Raw genomic sequence first — 24169 nt, 5'->3', positions numbered from 1 at the left:
GAATTGTGGGAAAGCATTCCCGTGGCTCCATCGTCAGGCGGTGAGTAGGAAAATCTTTATACCTCCCCGTGGAGGAATCCGTCCCCACGAAAAAAATAAAAATAAAAAAAAAGTTTTTGTTAAACACCTTGCATTAAAATAGAATAGTTTAGTGCTGAAACTAACCGTTTGGAGAACGCTGGTCTAGTTAATTCCTTATAACCACCGCTTTACATTATAAAACGTTTTATAAGTTAATACTGTAACCTGGTGCTCAACGAAATTTTGGAATTAAGTTCGGAACTTTAACAAAGCCACACGTCGTCTGCTTTACTGTTAAAACTGTGTCGCCACGCTCAAAGGCTCTCGACGACAAAACCACTATAGAGCTGTTAACTTTAATCTATACGAATCTTACTAATATTATTTATTATAAATCTTACTAATATTGTAAATGTGGAGTTATGTTTTATAATGTAATATGTTACTTTCCCCCCTTTTAACTAACTCTATGCTAATAATTAGGATTATTTGTTGAGTTTGTGCGTATTGGAAGAACATCCAAACACGTGTTCACATTTATAATATGAGTACGGATGTACGGCACTGTATATATAAGACAGGCCGTAGTCCACCATTCTTGCCCAGTGCGCATCGGTGGACTCCACACGCCTTTAATAACATTTAAGAGAACGCTCAGGCATGCAGGTTTCCTCACGATGTTTTCCTTCACCGTTGAAACAAGTGATATTTTAATTACTTATAACGCACAGAACTTCGTTGTGCGTGCTGGGATTCGAACTAGGCCCCCCGAAAATGTAGTCGAGCTCCTACCGCTACGCTGTCACCGCTACAATATTGCTTGTCATTAATTAGTTTTCAGCAAAATCGTGAAACGACGAATATGAAAACACTTAAAGATTCCGATCACGATTCACAGCACAACGAATGTACGTCACAACAAAAAAACTTCACACTTACCCACGCGGCCTCGAAATGATTAATCATTGTTTCCAGGCCGCGTAGCAGTCTAGTTTCGAGGTCAAAACAAGTTTCCTATAAATAATTATGTTGTGATGCAAATTCTTCAAAGTCAACGTGACTATTTGCATCATTCTCTCGTTGCACTTGCCTGACTCTTTCTCATAGTGGGAGTAGACCCAAACCATGACTCATGCGGCGTTACCTCGCTCTGAGCGGTGCAAGCGAGAGCGCTGAAGGAGCGACAAAGAGGCACAATCGGCCTAAGCGTTCGGCAGCGTTCGACATCTGTCTCTACTTGAGTGAGCGATGCGTCCGCGTGGACAGCTGCTTTTTCATACAACCTTTTTTCGCTTTTTTACACTATAACAACATATTTCGAAAAAAATTGTATTCAACAGAAAAACTTGTACCAGCAAAGAAAGAACGTTGAAATTCCCTCACGTCCCTCACTCCAGTATGCATTTCGCCCATAGCTGAATCTTTACATGAAAAACGCTTCAAGACGGCGGCTGAATGCAGTCGGGAACATGAAGAATGCCTTTCTTTACGCTTCTGCGGTACGGAGCTGAGAAATGAGCTGCCTTAGGCGGGTCTATCCTGCTTATTCATTGACGGTAAAGACTATGCGCAGAAACAGATGGTGCAAAACCAACGCTTAAAGTCGTAGGTATAGCTTTCGAAGAAAAACTTATCATGGCCGAAAATTATATATATATATACTAATATAAAATTGAAGACTTTGCTTGTTTGTTTACTTGAAGGCGATGATTTCAACAACTACTGGTCTGATTTGAAACATTCTGTCACTGATAAAAATTACATTTATCGAGCAAATTCATCACGCTAAGACCAAAAGGAGCATAGCACCAGTAAAGAATATTTCAAAATCGGTGTTTTTTTTTCCTTTAAGTTTCGATAGAATGATGAACTTTTAAAAAAATTCAAAAACAAATTCATTTATTTCAAGTAGGCCTACTTCACAAGCACTTTTGAAACTTTTAGTCAGTGTGTTTGTAGTGACTCTACCACCAGTTCGGAAGGCAAATTCCACTGAGAAGAGCTGGCTAGAAACTCAGCAGATTGCTCTTTTCCAATATCATTTTATAGTTTAACAATCTTAAGAATTTTTCTGTTTTGTGAGAGATGAGAGGGCAGTGTCTTGCTTCCAAGAAGCCTTGTCGTTAAGGAATTCATGAATCTTATAGTAAACATGATTGGTTAAATGTGGTTTAATACATTGTTTAAAGTTAGGTAAAGGTAGATCGAATATTAGCTTCGGTATCATGTTATAAAAGCATATATACCCATCCATCCTCCAAAAGGATTTCTGTACTTTTCTCAGACTATATACAGATATCACTAATTTCGGTCAGTTTCTAGTATGCCGATTGTTTATATTTACTTTTTGTTTTTAAAATTACATATGTTTTAATTATATTATTATAAATATATTGCGAGGCTACTGTAACTATACCTATTTCTATAAATTTGATGCGTGATCTAAGTTTATATATCGATCGTTTATACGCGGACGAAGTCGCGAGGGACCTCTAGTAGCAAACAACCACACTTTCACATTTAAAATATTAGTAGGATATACAAACCTGAAGAGTTTATTTGTTTGTTTGTTTTCTTGAACGTGATGATTTCAAGAACTACTGCTCTGATTCGAAAAATTATTTCAGTGTTGAATATCACATTTATCGAGCAAATATCGTCGCGCTAAGACCAATAGCAAAGAATGTTTCAAAATTGGGATTTGTTTTTCCTATAAGTTCCGATAAAATCATTCCAACTTTTAAAGTTGTTCTTTGAAAGCATATGTCTATCTTTTAAAGTTGACTTTTTTTATATATATATATGGTGGAGGAAAATCCTCATGGATACCATTAACTGGCATGCCCGAATTCACCAATAATTATAAAGGGAACTAAAAACCTCCTCCATCCTCCACTGTACTTACCGGCATAACACTAAGTATTCCATCAGAAAGGTAGCTATGGTATGTATTAGTATATTTATTTTTTATATTTATCAATAGTATTTTTGTATTTGTGTAGTCTGGTTTATGTATTAGTATGTAGATATTCGTTTGTATGTATTAAATAGTGTACCCCACCTATTCGTTTTCTTTTTAGTTTTCCTAATCCTAAGGTTGCCTGGCAGAGATCGCTACTTAGCGATAAGGGCGCCTTTTGTATCCTGCTTCATTCTTCATGTGTTTGTTCTTTTTTTTGTCTCGTTTTTCTGAGTTGTGTACAAATAAAGAGTATAAATAAAGTATAAATAAATAGGCGTTAAATTGCTTTCATTTCCTAGAGTCATATTTAAATTTGACTTATACGCGGACGAAGTAGCGAGGGACCTCAACTAGTTTGATAAAGCTATCGCATCTAGGACACACTACGTTGCTGAATAAGATAAAGATATTAATATTCCAATCTGGCACTAAGACGCACTGCATCGCGACTGGATTAAGCGAAGCCGGATTTAGTTAATACCAGCTGGGAGTTTTCGACGCAGTAGCGAAAATATTATAATTCATCCACCGTACTCCGCCTGAAGCTGCGTCATCCCTCACAATCTCGTAGGATTACCACCAAGCACTACGTAGTTACTCCTAGCTCTCTCAGCGGGCGATGGAGAGAGCTATGCTAGGAGTATCTCTACGTGATCAAATCACAAATGAGGAGATCCGTAGAAGAACTAGAGTTACCGACATAGCTCAGCGAGTCGCGAAGCTGAAGTGGCAATGGGCAGTGCACATAGCTCGGAGAACCGATGGACGTTGGGGTCTTAAGGTGCTGGAATGGCGACTCCGCACCGGTAAAGGTAGCGTAGGTCGGCCCCCAACGAGGTGGACAGATGACATCAGGCGAGTCGCTGGGAGCCGCTGGAGGCAAGCGGCCCGGGACCGTGTATTGTGAAACTCCCTACAAAAGGCCTAAGTCCAGCGGTGGACGTCGATTGGTTGACATGATGATGATGACTAAGTAGTTGCATAGACATTCGACAAGAAAAAGACAAAACAACTAATGTCACAGAGCAGAACCAATATATTTAAAGCAAGAGCGAGAGGCATCTTCTAGGCAAGCGCGTCCCATCTTAGGCCACATCTACACTTTCCATCAGGCGAGATGTGTGGGCCAGCGCTAGTCTATTAGAACAAAAAAAATGTAGCACTGGTAGCAGGCATAGCCACATGACCATTGTTAAATAGACACCTAACGATAATGAGAGATGTATCAGATCCATCCTGTCCAAAGTGCGGTGAGGTGGAAACCAGTTTACACTTCATAGCTGAGTAGCCCATGTACGCGCTGGTAAGATGGGAACTACTAGGTAAGGATAGAATAAGTGAAGAAGACCTAGCAAACCTCACTATAAGGGATATCATGAGGTTCACCAAAAGGACTGGTAGGTTTCAGGGGGGATGCTGCCGGGACCCCAGTAAACCTTTTTCTCAAACATGGGGAATAGGGTTGAATAGTCCTTAAAGAGGACTGATCACCCGTCTGGCAATGGCAGGCGTCCCCTCATTAATATATATATATACATATATATCGTATCTTTGTATAATACTAGCCCGCGACTTCGAATTGATGTCTTAAGCTTCGCTCGTTAATAATTTTCACTTTTGCCTCGAAAACTACTTAAGGAATCGTAATAATAGCTAGCCTATGTTCTTCTCCATATCCAAGGCTACATGCATGCCAAATTTCATTAAACACAAAAAAAAATTAAAGTATTCAGTATCGCTATAGCACCTTTACTGAGGGGTTTGCTGCCGTCCGCTGAGGAGTTCTGTCCTCTACCTCCAACCACATTCAAATCTACACAAAGTTTGGGCAAAATTAAACACATATTATAACCTCTATATTACAAAAATAAATATTATATATATACTATATAATAACTTACATTCACCTTTATAAAATTAGTAAGTATAGTAATAATAATAATATATACATATAAATATAAGTATAATTAATAAAGGTATAGGGATTATTAGGATTATAATTATTTATACATATTATTCATAAGTAACGGGTTTTTAAAAAGAAGGCGACGGACGGACGGGGAATGTGCCACTTTACTTGGCTATCTTGCGGTATTCACTTTGCTTGGTCAACAATAACATAGAACACACTACTTATATTTAAGAAATAGAGTCTGCCACAATTTGCGTGCGCTATATTTGTAACCTGCAACTGTAAGTCGTAAGCGAGTGTTTGCTCGGGGATATCTCTCGAGTAAACAACTGAGGGCAAGTCAAACAATTGTACAAGTTATTCTTGCGTTTCATATCTACTTCGTCCGCAGCGAATTTTAAAGTTTAGACTAGAGACTGGCAAAATATGTTGTTTCTCACGTGCATGATGTTAATCAGTCGTTTAAAACTCACTCTGTCAAGTTGATTTTGCATTCGTGAGCACACTGAGCGAGTGAGTTAAACTGGAATATTTAAGATGTAGCATGGGAATGTCCAAAGTATTCCAGTTTTACTCACTCAATGAATAAGTGTACGCCAGGCTCAATCTCTAAATATATTCAAGAAGCGTTTGGAAAACCTTTTCTTATCTATGTTATTTTATAGTGCGTAGTATACTGCATAAATATGTATATACTTATATATATATATATATATATATATATATATCAAAGCGTCTCTTACATTTGTTTTATAAATATAACCTAAAATAAACTATTTAAAACTAAATCAAATCTAAAACGTCCTCGAAACCACCGCAGCGAGGCACAGTTACTAAGATGCTGATGCTATATATATATGTATATATTATGTATAATATTTGTGTAGTATTAGAATGTATGAGTAAGTAGTTTATTATTATTATTTTTTATATTTATTATGATACATATATATTTTAAACTTGAATTGCTGCACCACACAGTTCCTTAGTCTTTCCTAACGTCAAGGTTGGAAGAGATTGCTTTAGTGATAAGACCGCCTTTGCACGCTTTTTTTTCTATTCTAAGTTTATTTCTGTATATGTGTTTACTTTGTTTAAAATGTGTATGTGCAATAAAGCTTTCAAACCAATAAACAAACAAGTGTCCTAAGTCACACACTATGTACATTTATGTCTTTGTTTTCTTTGTATTCTTTCTTTGTGTTTTGTCGCAATAAGTTAATTATGTCTATCTATCTATAATTATTATTATTTAATTCTTTATTTATTATTTTCATACAAACACAAAATACAAAAAGAAACAGAATAGATAAAATAAAAAACGGAACTAGTTTAGTTGTGCAAAGACGGTCTTATCGCTAAGACGATCTCTCCCAGACAACCTTTTTGCGAAAGTATTGCTAATGAGGAACGGGTCTAAGTGTTCGACAGTCATGTCTTTGTATTTTTTTTATTTGCGTTCTCGTTTCGATCGAAGCACTTTCGTCTTAACATGGAACTCCTAAGTCACAAAATTGAAGGCGATTCGTACTGCGAATGTTTCCATAGTTTTTTTTTCTGTGATATTCAATTCATACTAATATTTTAAATCTGAAAGTGTCTCTATTTGTTTATTTGTTTGAAAGTTTATTCATAACTATTTTTTTTTTCAATTTCTGCATATGGCTTATTTATTTTCAAAGACAGACGAAATAAATTATTAGCCCAGGAAAATCAATGGTTACTGAGAAATTCATCAAAAATCGAAACAAGCGCGGAGAAAGTAGCGGGCCACAATTTTACACACAAAAATAATTGGTGATGAAAATTTAGAGATGAACTTCAAATACATTGTAGTTTATAAGTCTTGCTTTCAGCAGTGAATGATCAATGCCATTATTATTGTATCAATAGAACCCAGAGAATTTAATTTGGCTAACTATATTATTTTTTGCGACAGTAAAAAAAGCATAATATATTATTATGAACACTGTCAGAATCGTGATCAGAGCACATTTATCACCCCACCTTCACAAAGGTAACTAGGTTTGAAATAACACTACTCATACAATAAATTCGTGTCGCACAAAAATAGCGTTTGAACACGCAGATAATAAACTAACGACACAAAGAAAAATCAAATTATTATAACTGTTGTATAATGGGTGAGGGGAATTTAAAAGTTCTCACGTAATTAATAAAATTATTTTCAGAATAGCGTAAGTAAACGCGCTGTTTGAAAACAGCGTAAATATATACGAGTGCTACAATGAAATTTATATAGGTGGCCTTGTTTAACTAAGAATGCAATTGAAAAAGGAATAATGGGAAAATCTTAATTTATGGTATGACACTCCAATTATTCACGTAGTTCGTCATTGAAAAGTCACAACCTTTTAATGTAGAAATAAACGAATTCAAATGTCAGTCTGTTATGTCAAATTATAGCTTTTTACCAAAAAAAAGTATAAAGGAAATATCTGTCTGTGTTTGTTTGAGCTTGTCTCCAATACAGCTGCACCGATTTTGGAAGGACTTTCAAAGGTGAGTACAATTTTAAAAGGAGTAACAGAGGACGCGTGTATATTCCGTAAAGGGGTGAATGTGAAAGAGGGTTGAAATATAAATAAATATAAATATACCTACTTCGACAATATACGCATCGCCATCTAGCCTCAAAGTAAGCGTAGCTTGTGTTATGGTTACTAAGAAGCTGATCAATATTTTGATGAATATAATTCACATAAATACTTATAATATAAAGATAAACATTGAAAAATATTCAAGTGCGTCACACAAACATTTTTCCAGTTGTGGGAATCGAACCCACGGACGCAAAAAGCAGGGTCGCTGCCCACTGCGCCAACCAGCTGTCTAAAAATAAATAGTATGATTTAAATTTGGTTCCCTTTACTTTGTTGTAGATAATATCAGCTATGAAAGAGTTTCTTTATAATCGGGGTATAAGTGAAACGGGGGTAATTATTTTGTATGCCAACGAATTGAATCGAATGCCAATAGAAACGAACTTTGTTATGTATTAAAAGTGAAACTAAATATATATTGACGGCCGATTGGCGCAGTGGGCAGCGACCCTGCTTTCTGAGCCAAGGCCGTGGGTTCGATTACCACAACTGGACAATGTTTGTGTGATGAACATGAATGTTTTTCAGTGTCTGGGTGTTTATCTGTATATTATAGGTATTTATGTATATTATTCACATAATTATTCATTAGTCATCTTAGTACCCATAACACAAGCTATGCCTTCTTTGGGGCTAGATGGCGATGTGTGTATTGTTGTAGTATATTTATTTATTTATTTTATTTTATATTGTGTAAAAACTAAAAACACTTATCAGCCTTATATAGTCAACAGAGATTGTAGCCTGAAGTATTTTAAAAATAGGTTGGATTTCAGGACAATAGCTAGTACTTTCAGCTAAGTGGGAGGAGAAAAAAAACTGTCAAGCATAAAGAACCTCCTCGGGATGGAGACGTAGACAAATTACAGGTTAATTCTCTTGAAAACACCCCGGCACCATTAAGTGGCTATATAAAACTTCGGGATCGGAGTATGAATGATTATAGTGCGGGAAAGAAGGGAGAATAACGTTATATTTTTATAGACCGCACCAAAGTTTATGGTCGCTTTAAACTTGGACGAATGGTAAATTATTCAAGAAGGCTTACTCTGTAAACGTTTTTGGAACGTAGGGTATGTCTGTTTGTTGTCAAGACCAGCTGGTAGAAACACAGTAGCTGCTCAACCTCGTTGACATTATTTTATGATTCCACTAATTGCAGAAAGCCACTGTGCGATCAATGTATTGGTATATGAATATATTACTGTGTGTATATTTGACGACCATCCTGGCACACCTATGATCGCTGTGGTCAAAAGTTCGATTTCCGGCAAGGCGATTTGGGAATTCTTAATTTTTAAATTTTTACGATGTTGCGTAGAAACCAATTCGCTGTATGGGTTTAATGTAACATTCATACTGCCTATCAGGTTAGCCCGCTACAATCTAAGACCGCATCGTCACTCACCACCGAGTGAGATTGCAGTCAAGGGCGAGCTTGTTGTACAATAATCCAAAAAAAAGGTATACCCTGCTACTTTTCCGGAGTACAACATCTGCTTAGTAAATTTAAACAAACACCGCGTTGCTACTGCTACTAGCTCGCCTACTGCCCGACTCATTTCCATTATAAGCATAATATCGTCTGCAAAAGGTGCCTCCTCTCCTTTAATAAAGACCCACAACGCTCCTACAATGTTGCTTGGTGGGCCTTAGCGTTGATTACCACAGGTTACAGCCAATCTATCGGACTGGTAGTTAATTTTTCCTATTGAAAACCAATGCTCAAAATTCTAATAACTAAACTAAAGAGCGAGTTGCTAACCAGTAAACAATGATGTTAAATTGAAAATGACATATCGCCTTCGCACACATATCCTAAACAAATAGTAAAAGTTTTGTCGGTATAATATTTAAAATTTCCGAATTCAACAAATTGCGTACCGCTTTCTAACCCTCCATGGCTCAGGGCGTTTGTGTGAAATTTAACAAATTGCTAAAGTCCTGCGCAGACCACCGACTTTCCGGTCCTACAAAAGTCTACCAAAATCCGAACGAATGCTAACGACTCTTTGCATGGCTATAGAATTAAAACCTCGGTGTAAGTTTTACGGTAACTAACGTGAAATACACGTGTATCTTCATCATTTCATATTGAGGACTCATCATCATCATATCCACCCACTACCGGCTCACAACCGATCACCGGTCTCCTCCCACAATGAGAAGGGGCTCAGTCCGTAGTCCGCACGGTAGGTAACAGCTCTGTGCGGATAAGTGGACTTCAAACACCTTTGGTAACCAGTGGCGTGCACTGACTTTCTTACCAGGGTATGCATAAGGCAGGAAAATGGCAAAAATCCTCCTCCTACACGAGTTATAATCAATTTTAGGGTAAGCATTTGCGCATGTATGAAGTGCACGCCACTGTTGGTAACATTACGGAGAACTATCAGGTAAGCAAGTTTCCTCACGACGTTTTCCTTCACCGTTGAAGCAAGTGATATCTTAAAACGCACAAAAGTTAGAGGTGCGTGCTGGGATTCCAACTCGTCCCCCGAAAGGGAATTCGAAGTCCTTCCCACAGAGCTATTGGCATTACTTTACTCCCAAATTAAGTTTTTTAGCTTTAAAAGCAGGATAGATCTTGGCATATATATTGCAACGCTCTATAAACATTTCCGTCCTGATATTTTTATGTTTGTGCCCAGCGATAGGACTTTGATGGTTAAATCCTAATGATGAAGTAAAGGGAAGGGTATTTGCAATAAACTGTCTCCTTTTTTATAGCTTGGAGATATGGTTAATAAGTTCAAAGTTACACACTACACTGACAACGTCACTTTTAAATTGAAATTCGGAAGCATAAAAACTTCAATCGTGAGGACGGGTTTTAAATTAGCAAGTGTGTGGAATCCAGTGCTAGAATTATGCAAACCAAGAAACCATCGTACAGCTTCTCAATTTTAGAGTGACGTTGTCAGTGTAGTGTGTCGAACAGTTCGTGAAATACCGACGAAAGGAACACGAAAGCGGGTAGTCAGATTCTGCCCGTGACATCCAACTTTACATCTCGTACCAACGCAGTCCCGTCGTGACCGATCCATGCAACTGGGTCGAAATATCGAAAAATCCAAAAATATTATCGTGGTATGTACCCGTTGAACTATATTTAAGAAATGTTGTTTAACCACGAAAATTTCAGTTTAAAATTTTTAATGTAATGTACGCATCAAAAGGTCCTTTTTTTTAAAGTTATAATTGACGGACCAAGCAGATGGCATACCTGATGATAAGTCGAAAACCGTCGCCAATGAACAGAGCAACACTACACAGGGCATACAAGGACAACGTCCTGCAACAATTTGAGACGTACGTGTTAAGCTTCGTGAGCTTGTAAATACACCTGCGACCACGCCCTTTAGCCCAGAACAGCTTTGCACAAATGCTTAGCGGCAGAAATAAGCAAGGAGTTAGTACTTCCCCGGACGAGCTCTGTCACAAAAAACTCTACTACTAGTGCCTATTTGAATAAATAAATATTTAACTTTTACTATGAGTTTAGAAATCGCTGTTGACCACCATTGTGTCTTAGAGTTCACATTAAATTCAAATTTTCTTTATTCATGTAGGCCTATAACAGGGACTTATGAAGTTCATATATATATGTTTACATAATTTTAAGGGGATGGTGATAACTTCGTTCGCCAACTTAAACCTAAAGCTACGAGGGTTCCAAACGCGCCCTGGTCTAAGAAGAGCCCACAACAAACAAAGACAGGTATTTTTTTTTTGTTATCACGTTATGAAGTTAGAGCAATTCACATCCAAGCTTTTTTATCGTTTAAGCTATATGTCCTGGTAATTATGACTGCTCTTAATAATCGAAATCGATTAGGATAATAAGAATGCCCAGTCTCAGAGCCCTTAGTTGCGATGCAGAGAGATATAATAAAAAAAAGTGTGTGTCAGCTCCGACGCACGACTGGAGTTTACTCCTTAAGTACGATTGTCGAAACATACACAAAAAGAGTTTATTTAGCTGAATAAAATTAATACCATATGAAAGGGTAAATCAAAAATCCTGTGCAATTTATTCACACACGGCGGAAGTGTAACTTCTTAAAAGTAGCCTACGGGAGATTGAGGTGGATGTAGAGTATAAGAACTGTTAGGATAAATGTAATGTTTATTATTTAGTTTCCATGGTAACAAGAATAGGAAAAAAAAATGTGCAATGTTTTCTATCTCAGTCTGTCCCATATATTTATGTGTTTGTTTCTTTACCTAGATAATATTCGGTTTCCTTGGTAACATAAATAGGAAAAATTAATTAATTAAACGAAATCGACGTTGCATGTTTGCGCATGCAACGTCGCAAAGCGAAAACGTAACGAGGTCATTCATCAGTAGATTTTACTGCTCACATTTTTCTCATACCGGGTGCCTTATAAATGAAAATCGATTCTTAAAGAGTAAACTCCAATAATAATTTGAATGGTTATGATGGATTACTTTATACTCGTGTTCAATTGCAAGAAGATTAACTGAATACTGGAAAAAAATCGAAATTCTGACTTGTGCTTAGCGATGGGATGTTAAAATAAATAAATATATAAATACATAAATAAAAGGCTAAGATGGACCTGCTCTATGATCTGTCTCAACGGTTTTGTCAGACGTCTGTATGACTTTTCTGATACGGCCTAGTCGGTCGTCTACATTTGACCTAACACAAAACTGGTGCGTGATTCCGTCGCTCCGCGTCCCCGGCGAGTATTCATCATTTTCATACGATAAAACCGTGTTATTTTGTGTTATTTCGCGTTATTTTTTCACAATGTAACAATGTGAATGAGTGATGATAGTTCGGCAATAACAATGGCGCAAAATACTGAGCATTGACAATTAGTTTGGCGGTTCAATGTTTTTTTTCATTATAACTTCAATCGATTGATATGTCAATAGGGTGTCTAACTGGCATAGTAGACACCGACGCAGCTTTCTGAGTCCAAAGCTGTAGGTTCGATTTCTACAACTGAATGTTGTGGAAATGTTTGTTTGAAAAACATGAACGTTTTTCAGTATCCGGGTGTTTGTATGTTTATTGGATAGAAACACGCGTTACATAGCATGATATATTATGAAAATTAAGCTTAATTTCATATACTCCGCGAACAGCAGGAGAATCTGTATGGTGTAATTTATAATTCCTCAACAATCAGATCACCGGAAATGTACGCACGTTTCGTTCTGAAACCGGAGCATCCTCAGGAGGTGTTGACTTTACAATGAATAATTGTTATGTCAGCATCTCCTGCCATAGTTTATATGTTTATTATAAGTATTTAGTAGTAATCAGTCATCTTAGTAACTATAACACAAGCTACGCTTACTTTGGGGCGGGATGGCGATGCGTGTATTGTACAGTGGCGTGCATAGGATTTTGACCAGGGTATGCATACAGCAGGTTAATAGCATTTAATGGAAAAAATCCCCTCCACGACGAGTGATATAAAATAATTTGGGTATGCAGTGCTTTTGTGCGTGTATGAAGTGCACGCCACTGGTATTGTCGTAGTTTATTTATTGTATATATTTATTTATCCACTGCTGGGCATAGGTTTTTTGGAAGGCGTTCCAAAATCCGTGGTCATGGGCCGCCTATTTCTAGTGACTTCCACCGACTTGTTTGGAGTCGTCTGTCCACCTCTTTGGTGGTCGACAAACACCTGTTTTTTTTTATATAATATAATTGACGGATCAAGCGGATAGCCTATCTAAAGGTATGTGGATAATAATTGCATTCATAAAACGTGTCGCCTTGTGTCCATCACTGAGGCGTAAGTGTTGAGTCTCATGTCATCCTAAACATGATCATATTAACCCATAACCCTACAGGACACGGGTCTCCTCCCACAATGAGAAGGGGTTAAGGCCTTAGTCCACCATGCTGGCACAGTGCGGATTTGTGGACTCCACACACCTATGAGAACATTAAGTAGAACTCAGACATGCAGGTTTCCTAACGATGATTGTTTTCACTGTTGAAGGAAGTGATATTTATTTACTTTAAACCCACATAACTTAGAAAAGTTAGAGGCCTTACAAGTCCTGAGAAGGAAAACTGGTCTCCTCTTTGTAGGTGGCCAAGCAAAGCTACTTTTCTGTACATACTGGTCTCGGACATCAGTTCTCGGTCTTTCCCTACTAGTTTTAGTACCCACCAGACCAGACCAGAGAAAATACAAAAATTTTAAATTGCCGAACTGCTCCTACCAGGAATCGTACCCTGAACTTCTAAATTAAAACCACAGTGCTCATGGATTCCTCAGGGACTTGTTGACCTTGTCAGGAGGGTGCTAAGTAGCGACGGCCGAAGCCAAGCTAGACTAGACAAAATTCTGAAATTATAAATACCCTCATTGCCGCTGCCAGAATCGTACCCGGGCCCTACAACTTATCACAATGCTCACCGATACACCAGGGAGGTCGTCAAATCGTTTCCTCGTTTATACTTTTAGATCTTTCAAAATTTTTATTTGAAAATGGTCAACGGTTGTGAGTCGATCAGCAAATTCATCAATGATTAACAAATCAGAAACCAGCGAGAATATTTTATTGAAAGCAAAACTTCTATTCAAACAAAAAAAAAACAAATTGTGAGCGAGAAAATTACCGCAAAAAAAAATGTCGCGACATTATATTGGAATTCAACTAGTAACCAGAATAAAAATTTGCGAAACGACCGTCGGGAGCGCTTAACAAAATTCAACAGGTAAATTTCTGTTGTAAAAAGCCCCTCAGGTGAAAAAGAGAAAATTGCGACAATGTACCTGCATCCGGCGTGTGATATAGCTCGGAAACGATCCATTTTCTCTCTTTTTTCTCGCAGATTCCCATCCCTTTACATTATGAATTGAAATAATCCAATTCGAGTTGTTTACTTTTAATTTACTGAGAAATACTTAGCGGTTGCCTTTATTTCAGTCCGGTAAACTATCAATATTCAAAAAACATGTAAAAAAATAAATCAATTTTTTTATACCGACCGCAGTAAAAAAGTTTGTATACTTATTTTTACGCTAGACTTATTTATCGCGGACTTAGTTATGTAAGAAGTTTGCTATGGCAAACTATAGCTACAGCCAGTGTTGGCATTCATCGTCATCATTATCACATAAACGCATTCCCGGCCCACTACAGGGCACTGGTTTCCTCCCACAATGAGAAGGGAAAGGATGTAGTTAACCACGTTGGCCCAGTGTGGATTGGTGGACTCCCTGCGGATCTGTGGACTTCGTGCGGATTGGTACCTCTAACTTTCATATTAGTTAGTGTGTTTCTCTTAGAAATTAAAATATCACTTGCTCCAACGGTGTGTGAACGGTGGAAATAAACCGCACGGTGGACTACGGCCTTAACCCCTTTTCATTGTGAGAGGAGACCCGTAACCTGCCGTAATGGGTTGATGTGATGATGATTAAATTAATCGCAATGGATATATTAATCGTAATTACGAGTAAAAGATTATTTTGACAGAGCGGCGAAGCTCAAAAGAAGGTTGTTCTCATCGAAGTGAAATTCAGGTTTTCACTGATAGAGATAAACCATAGATTTTACCAGCGTAAAAACCTTGAATGAATGAATTAATGAATACACTTGAATTGTACACCACATAAACATATAGTAAAATTATAAATAAAAAATTAACAAAAAGTATACAATTTGGCGGCCTTATCGCTACTACAGCGATCTCTTCCAGGCAACTTAACTAGGCTAACGCCTTTGGTTGCCTGGAACACAGCTCAAGAAGAGAGGTAGGTAGTGCATATAAATAAACATATATATTTGCATATATACCTATATATACATATTATAAACTTACAGTATAATATATAGATACTGACAATTAATATATACCTTTATAATTTATATCGATAATACATAAATACATACAATATTGTCAAACCCCAAATAAAACAGAAGAGAATAGTCATGTTAAAGTTCCGAAGAATCAGACAAAAAATAACCTTCTATGTTAATCCAGCACATCTTCATTCCAAAGGTCAAATTGATTCAATAGGTGTCGCTTGAAAACTAACCTAACCTAACTCAAACTTTCTTTTATATTATTAGTGCGATTCCTAGCTTGCAAGCCGAGGTTACCTTCTGCTATACAACTACCCTAAAGGCATGGCAGCCTAACGTACCTACGCTACGAATGACATCTCTGTCCATACCATACTACTGTCTTACTAACAGAATGTTAAATTAATCGGCTGTTTGTATTTGCCCCTGAGGTTCTACAGTATACATCAGATATTTGCTTGATTTTTGAGATTGTTAACTTCCTAATCGCACCCATCTGAAATCTAAATAGCAAAGAATTAGAAACAGTGATGGGTCTTATGGGTCGGACTTTGTCTTCAGTTTCGGGGGGCGAACCCAGCACGCACCTCTGTCTTTTCTAAGTTATGTGCATTTTGAGCAATTAAAATATCACTTGCATACCTGAGAGTTCTCCTTAATTTTCTCAAAGTTGTATGAAGTCCACTAATCCGCACTGAGCCAGCGTGGTTGACTACGGCGCTAACCCCTTCTCATTGGGGAAGGAGACCCGTGCTCTGTAGTAAGCCAAATGAAATCCTTTTATTATTATTATTATTAAATTCTTTATTGCACACACAAAAACAAAATACAAAGAAACACATTTACAAAAATAATAAAAAAAAAAAAACTAGTTTATGTGTGCAAAGGCGGTCTTATCGCTAAAGCGATCTCTCCCAGACAACCTTTGGCGATAGTAGTTTTTGTAAGGAACGGATTGGTGCGGCAATAAAAAATTCTACCTACATAAAAATATTGCAAACTAAACTACATACATGGTATAAATTCTAATACTAAACATATAATTATTATATATAATATATATTGTTCATACATATAATTATAATAAACTACATACTATAACGCTACATGCATAAAAAATAGTTTTTCAAACGACTTTTAAAATGAGGCAACGATTTTGCCTGACGTATGTCATCAGGTGAAGGGCATGAAGAAAAAACGGTCCAAGAAGATTATTAGGAAAATTTGTGACAACCTAAATATTTACTTTTATAAATGACTAGCTGTTGCTCGCGACTTCGTTTGCGTTTGATGTGGTATTCAATTTAGTTGTAGTTCTAAAAGTTTTAAAGTATTCAGTATCGCTAAGCCTTAATGAGGGGTTTGCTGCTGTCCGCTGAGGAGTTCTGTCCTCTATCTCCAACAACATTCATCAGATCTACACAAAGTTTGGGCAACATTAAACACAACATCTATAGTACGAAAATAATTATTTAAATCGGTTATTATTTGTCGGAGTGGTGTAAAACCGTCAAACACTTTCATCCACCTTCTAATACTTCCAATAATATGTGTAGAAAGTTTCATGAGGATCGGTTAAGTAGTTTTTGCGGGAAAGCGTAACAAACAAACTTACATTGACATTTGTAATATTAGTAGGGATAGGGAAGTAGGGTTTAGCTAAAATTACATAGTACCGCATATCGTTATTTCTAAAATGCCGTAACTATTAGATGTTAAAATACTTAAACAGCCGATAGCTACGGCACAAGTTTGCAAGTCTAAAGCCTAAACGAACAAAAGCGCAAAGCCTGAGCTAGATAAAGTTTTAATGTGTGGTATTATTGTAAGCGTATTATACTCTACCTCTTTGTTGTAAGCTCTTTATCTACTTCGGTATCATTTTGATACTTTTCGAAATACGAATGCAAAAGGTAAGGACAGGTTGGATACAGATGGGGTTTTTTCCAACTTTATTTGTGTTTCCTAATTTTGAACAAAAATGTTCCTGTTGTCATCTCATCAGATACTAAATTCTGAACACTACACTTTAAGCTGCCTAACCGTTTAAGTAGTTTTTCAGGTATCTTTATTATTGGAAACTGGCCGTACATGCACGTCATTTACGGTTATAAAAAAAAATCTACGGGAACCCCCAAAAAATTCATAAGAATTCCAGGTATCTTATGCAAAATTTCGCAATAAAATATTTTTCAGCGGAAAAAAGGAGCTAAGAATTTAATCGTAATCGTATCTTTATGCTTAATTGTATTAGCGTCTGCTAAGCCGTGCACAATCAATGTTTTAATCTCGCAAAAACAATTGCTGTTTTCTTTTCAGGGGTAAAACCATTGATTTTGTTTGGCTTGTTGTGGGCTCTTCTTAGACCAGGTCGTAGCTTTAGGTTTAAGTTGGCGAACGAAGTTATCACCATCCCGTTACAAGTATGTTAACATATAGATATGAACGCCTGTGATACGCCTACATGAATAAAGAAATTTTGAATTTGAATTTGATTTAATATGTTACTACCAGATAATACGACACTACTTCCGTCTAGTTAATAAGCATACGTTATAGATACACAAACACTTTCGCGTTTATTATTATACTAGCGGCCCGCGCGACTTCGTCCGCAAATGAGTTAACTTCAAAAAGTAGTTGAATGTTGTCGCGGACTGTTTTATAGAACTTTAAAGAAACAATTCCGATATACCAACTACATATTTCCATCGTTTGGCGTAACGTTTACCGTTCACGCATCGCACGCATCGGAATCTCTCAAAAAGGATATTTTTTTTGTCGTAGCGTGATGTTATACAGCCTTGAGCCCTAAGATGGTAGAGGGCTAACCTGTTAAACAGACAGACAGATAGACAGACAGACAGACAGACAGACAGACAGACAGACAGACAGGCAGACAGACAGACAGACAGACAGACAGACAGACAGACAGACAGATAGACAGACAGACAGACAAAAATTAAATAAAAATCTGTTTTTGATTCAGTATCGATTATAAAGCATCCCCCGGTAAAAATTTACGAAATATATTAAATGTACAGAAATCTTCCAGTTACAGATTTATTATAAGTAGGATAGATTGTAAAAAAAATTATGCATTAAAGTTATGTTCTAATTTTTTTATAAGCGTTTTATCTTCCAAAACCGCTTGATAAATTAAAGTTTGTGTTTGACATCACATGACATATTTCAGTGGACCCTTTTTCAAATGTTTAAATGATGAAACGATGAAGTCTACTTAATCTTTACATGTAAAAAAATAGCTCGCGGTCTATGATAAGAATAATAATGAATTAACATCGGAGCTTTATCAAGACACACGACAGTATGTCAGCAAAGGTCCAGCCAAGAATTTATTTATTCACTTGCGACAATTCTTTTTTTTTTTGTTGTTAGACGAGCGCTTGCTTGCCACCGACAAGGTAAGCGACATACTTTTTTATGTGATCATTATAAAGCCTCGACTCAAATCAAAATAATTATGTGAAAATATTAAATATCAAGATAGCGTAGGAATATTTTACAGAACAACGCTTGTTTCTAATCTCGCATTTGTCCCGTGAGAATTATTTTTAAAGTTAAATTTGTCAGACCTAGCTATAGTAAATGGAAAACCATCGCCTATAACCTTTTTTTTTTTCACTACAAGTTAGCTCTTGACTGCAATCTCACCTGGTGGTAAGTTATGATGCAATCTAAGATGGTAGAGAATTAACCTGTTAAAGAGTATGTTAGCTTTATCGGTTCCTAAGCGACATGTCGCTAGTTTTAGCGATTTAGTGTACTAAATCGCTAAAACTAGCCAATTTACTTTATTATTTATATCAAGATATGTCACTTCCAGTTTTTTACAGTAATTATTGACAGACCAAGCATATGACTCACGTGATTGTTCTAGAAAACACATCACCTATAAACATACCAATACTTCGCAGGGTATACAAAGGACACCTCCAGCAAAATGCCACACTGTGTCCATACCACATCGATTTTGACGACCTCCCTGGCTCAACGGTGGCGCTGTGAATTTATGTAGAAGGTCCTGGGTTCGTTTCCCGGAAAGGGCAATTTGGGAATTTATGGTGTCTGAATTTTCTCTGGTCTGGTCTAGTGGGAGGCTTTGGCCGCGGCTAGTAACCACCCTACTGACAAAGACTTGCCGCACCCTACTGACAAAGACGTGTCGCTAAATGATTGTGTTCCGGTGCAATTTCGATTAGGGTATCACTACCATACTCCCTAACAGGTTAGCCCGCTACCATCTTAGACTGCATACAACTAGGTAACATTGCAGTCAAGGGCTAACTTTTAGTGGAATAAAAAAAATAGAAAATGTTTGTGTGATGACCATGAACGTTTTACAGTGTCTGGGTGTTTATCTGTTTATACATATTATTCAAAATATTCATCTTAGTATTCATAACACAAGGTAAGCTTACTTTTGAGCCAGATTTCTGGGACTAGTTTTAAGTTCGTCTTTCTTTAACATATTACACGCTGTGGATAGGACTGCACCCCACTTGATACGAGCATCAAAAACAATACGCCCGCATGGCGATCAAACCCAGTATGATAAGCACGCTCCTTAAATGGAATTAAAAAATATATTGCAGTAAGTAAAAATTGTGTATTTTCTGATAAAGTATTTTCAGTAGGTACCAGCTCAGAATTAAGAAATTAGCGTAAAACCCCAACTTTAAGCCATCCATCGTAACAGTCGTAAAAGCCCATAAACCCTCATTAGAACAGCGTTGTGGGTTTATGCTCTAACTCCTAACAGAGATGAGGCCTCTTAGGCACAGGCCTCGTCTCGGGGACGCGAATAATTATTTTTTTCCACAACTCCCTTCTCACGGGTATCAAATGAAAAGGATCAACTTCTAGTACAATGTACACTATGTTCAGAGTTGGGGGTTCTATATTTTTTTTAATTTAAACATTGTTTTCTATACACTCTAAACATGTATCTAACGGTTCATAATAACGATAAGGAGACAGCTAAAATGTAAGAGAAGTTAACTTCTGCTTAGATTTCGATTCCACAATTAATTGATGAATTAAACTGTTCTTGCAATTTTGCAATTCAAGAGGAGTAGTCGACTCCAAATGTTTTGTCATTTGAAGTCGAAATTCATCAATTGTATGCTACATTCCACTTCACACAATGCATACATATTAAAGGATTCAAAATTAGGTCATGGTTACCTCTGCATAATATGGTATAAAAATATTGTAACAATATTTGTTTTTAATTAACAAGCTTACGAGACTGGTGAACATAGTTGTTCGTTGCAGTCCCTTTGTGCTGTCGATGGTTCAGTAAATGCCTTTGTTCATTTAAATAAGCTGGAACAAGCTTTAAAATCTTTACAACAAACAAAGGACATAGGTAATTGTAGAAGAACAATATTTAATCCAGACAATGCATGAAACAATCTATATATATAAATGAGAAAGTGTGTGGGTATGTTCAGTATAGGCTCTAAAACGGCTGGACCGATTTCATTGAAACTTTCAGGGGATTGACCTGGCGAGTAATCCTGTAAAGTTTGGTGACGATCGGAGCACTCCTATTTTTGAACTGTCAAACTGTCAAATACAGCTATTATTTACTATGATAATATGTGTTGATAATGATCTTTACCCGCTCGAGAAGAGAATAGAAGAGAATGAATACGGAGATAAATAAATGATTTAATATATTATGAGACTTAAATTAAAAATTCAATGATGTAAGTTTAGGTATTGTTAAAAAAAATAAAGCAAAATCTAGCCCGGCGAAGCGGGCTGGGTATGCTAGTAATATATAAATATCTTAGTCGAGCCCTTTCATTTGATATTAATACTGAGGGAGTTAGAGAATAAAATGTTTTACCGCACACACACACACACACATACTAGTACATATACACACTTACACACGCAGCCAGACACATTTACACACAAGGATACATAAAAACACACCCACATATACACATATACATACTCATACACATACACACACACATCCGCTTCAATAATATTAGTACGGATATTGCCTTAAGTCTTCTCCTATTAGTACCACCATTGTTATACCGTTAAGCAATTTAGCATTGCTATAGTATTATTCTAAGTATAAAATGACCCAAATGAATGAATGAATAGAGATAATCAAAGCATCCGGAGAATATGGCGTACAGATGTTCCACGTTCTTTGTAATAAGGTGTGGCAAACTGGAATATGGCCTCAAGACTGGGCTCATACTGTCTTTGTTCCACTTCATAAAAAGGGTTCAACAAAGTTGTGCAGTAATTATCGTCTAATTGCTCTTATACCACATGCAAGCAAAATTTTACTGCACATCCTCAACGAACGCCTAAAGTCCTACTTGTCCAAGGAAGTAGCTCCGGAACAAGCAGAATTTGTAAAAGGAAAAGGCACGAGGGAGCAAATCTTAATAGTTCGCCAAACAATTGAGAAGTCTCGTGAATTTAACAAAGCAACTTACATCTGCTTTGTAGATTTCTCAAAGGGATTTGATTCTGTCAAATGGCCTGTGCTCTGGAAGACTCTACTGGAAATGGGAACGCCGAAACACCTCGTACATCTACTTAGGCGTCTCTACGAAGATGGTACTGCATCTGTAAAGATAGATGACCAATTTTCGAACCACTTTCAACCTAAGGCTGGCCTAACACTCTAGAAAACTGGACAGATGGAGTTGTAATTGGTGGCCTAAAGATTTCCAACTTGCGCTACGCGGATAACACCACTCTATTCGCATCTAGTGCCCACTACATAGAAAATCTCTTGCAAAAGATGGAAAGCATCAGTCTAGAATTTGGCCTGAAGATCAACCGCGCTAAAACCAAAATGATGATTGTCGACCGTATCAACAACAACACGCCGGAAGTAACACAAATTGCGAACTGTGATGTAGTTCAATCGTACATCTATTTAGGTGCGCAGATCTCCAATAATGGTGGCTGCATTGACGAGATCAAGAGACGAATGGCAATGTCTAGATCGGCTATGGACAAGTTGCAAAGGATATGGAGGAATCGTAATATAACAAAAGCCACAAAGATCCGGCTAGTTAAAGCACTGATATTTCCCATATTTTTCTACGCTTCGGAGACGTGGACCCTGAGGGAGACTGAGAAGAAAAGAATAGATGCTCTTGAGATGTGGTGCTGGAGGAGAATATTGGGAGTGACCTGGAACATGTTCCGTACTAATGAATCAATTCTTGACGAACTCAGCATCAAACAGCGCCTTTCTTCTGCAGTTCAAGTGCGAATTCTTAGTTTCTTCGGTCACGTGTCCAGGCGTAATGACGAGTCCATTGAGCGACTTGTGGTTCAAGGTAAAGTAGAAGGTACCAGAGCACGCGGAAGATCACCGATGAGATGGACGGACCAAGTGAAGGCTACAATCGAGGCTCCTCTACATGAATGCGCAAGAAAGGCAACCGTTAGAGAAGAGTGGCGAAGTATTGTCAAGCGAGCCACAACACCGAGATGACGACCATGACCAGTCTGTCAAGACTGAAACGACTAAGAAGAAGAAAAATGACCCAAGCACATTTATAAAATGCGAAGGGCAAATTATTTACTAAAGTTTTTGTTTAAGTGTGACAAAACTTAGTGAGGTATGATTTGAACCCTTCATTTTTATTTAATTGATTTGTGAAGAAGGTTCCAATGTTCAATACCATATAGTTTGTTTTATGGCAGGGCTAAAAACTGTTAAACTGTTTACCGAAGACAATTTGGCTTTCCTTCAATTAACGCCTTCAAAAAAAAAATCAAAATTCATTATTTTTTCAAATAAATAAATATACTACGACATTACACACATCGCCTTCTAGCCCAAAAGTAAGCGTAGCTTGTGTTATAGGTACTAAGATGACTGATGAATATTTTTATGAATTATATACATAAATACATAGAATATACATATAAACACCCAGACACTGAAAAACATTCATGCTCATCACACAAACATTTTCCAGTAGTGGGAATCGAACCCACGGCATGGGGCTCAGGAAGCAGGGGCGCTGCAAACTGCGCCAATCGGCTGTTAAGAAGATATGTTATGATATTTTATTTGAATAAATTATTATCAATTTTGAAAGCAAAAAAAGATTGACAAAGCAGATAACCGACACAAGAGATAAAAAATCGCTGTAAAACAGAGCAGCACTACGTAGGAAATGCATGAAATATGTCCCAGAAAAGTGCTACCCAGTGTCAATATTACATATACGAAGCGTAGGTGTCGAGCCCCATGTGCCAGTAACTACACCGGCAACCACGTCCTTCAGACCGGAACGAGTCTGTGTTTTGGTGGCAGAAATAAGTATGGTAGTATATATATATAACCATATGCGTATATATACATATACCCCTCCGTAAGAAGTTTAAAGAAATAGGCATACTTACTGTAGCATCACAATATATTTATAACAATATAGTATTTGTAAGACAACATATTAGTCTTTATAAACAAAAAGTGGACATAAACAGTCGACTTACAAGAAATGGTCATAAATTAGTGTCATCTGCATATCGTCTGCGAAAGGTACAGAGGTCATTCGTGGGATTGAGTATACGCTTTTATAATATGATTCCTAAGGTGATTTTGGACCTGCCAATGCATAAGTTTAAGGAATTTGTGACAACACATTTATTACAGCGAGGTTACTATACAACTAATGAATTTCTTAATGACACGCTTAAGATTCTTAATGCTTGGAAGCATCCGGCTCCGCTTTCAGCTCTCACATGATAGAAAAATGAATGTTAAAATGTAAAATGTAAATTCTTGATGTTGGAAAAGAGCAACTGCTGAGT

At 37.1% G+C, this 24169-nt stretch overlaps 1 pseudogene; it reads left to right on the top strand.

Annotated features, from left to right (window-relative positions):
• Positions 1–883: 883 nt before the first annotated feature.
• Positions 884–22932, top strand: LOC120637565 (annotated as a pseudogene).
• The last annotated feature ends 1237 nt before the right edge of the window (positions 22933–24169 follow it).

Source organism: Pararge aegeria, chromosome 4 (assembly GCF_905163445.1).
Source record: "Pararge aegeria chromosome 4, ilParAegt1.1, whole genome shotgun sequence".
NCBI classification, from domain to species: domain Eukaryota; kingdom Metazoa; phylum Arthropoda; class Insecta; order Lepidoptera; family Nymphalidae; genus Pararge; species Pararge aegeria.
Note: the sequence above shows the minus strand (reverse complement) of the source record. Positions and strands in the feature narration are given on the sequence as shown.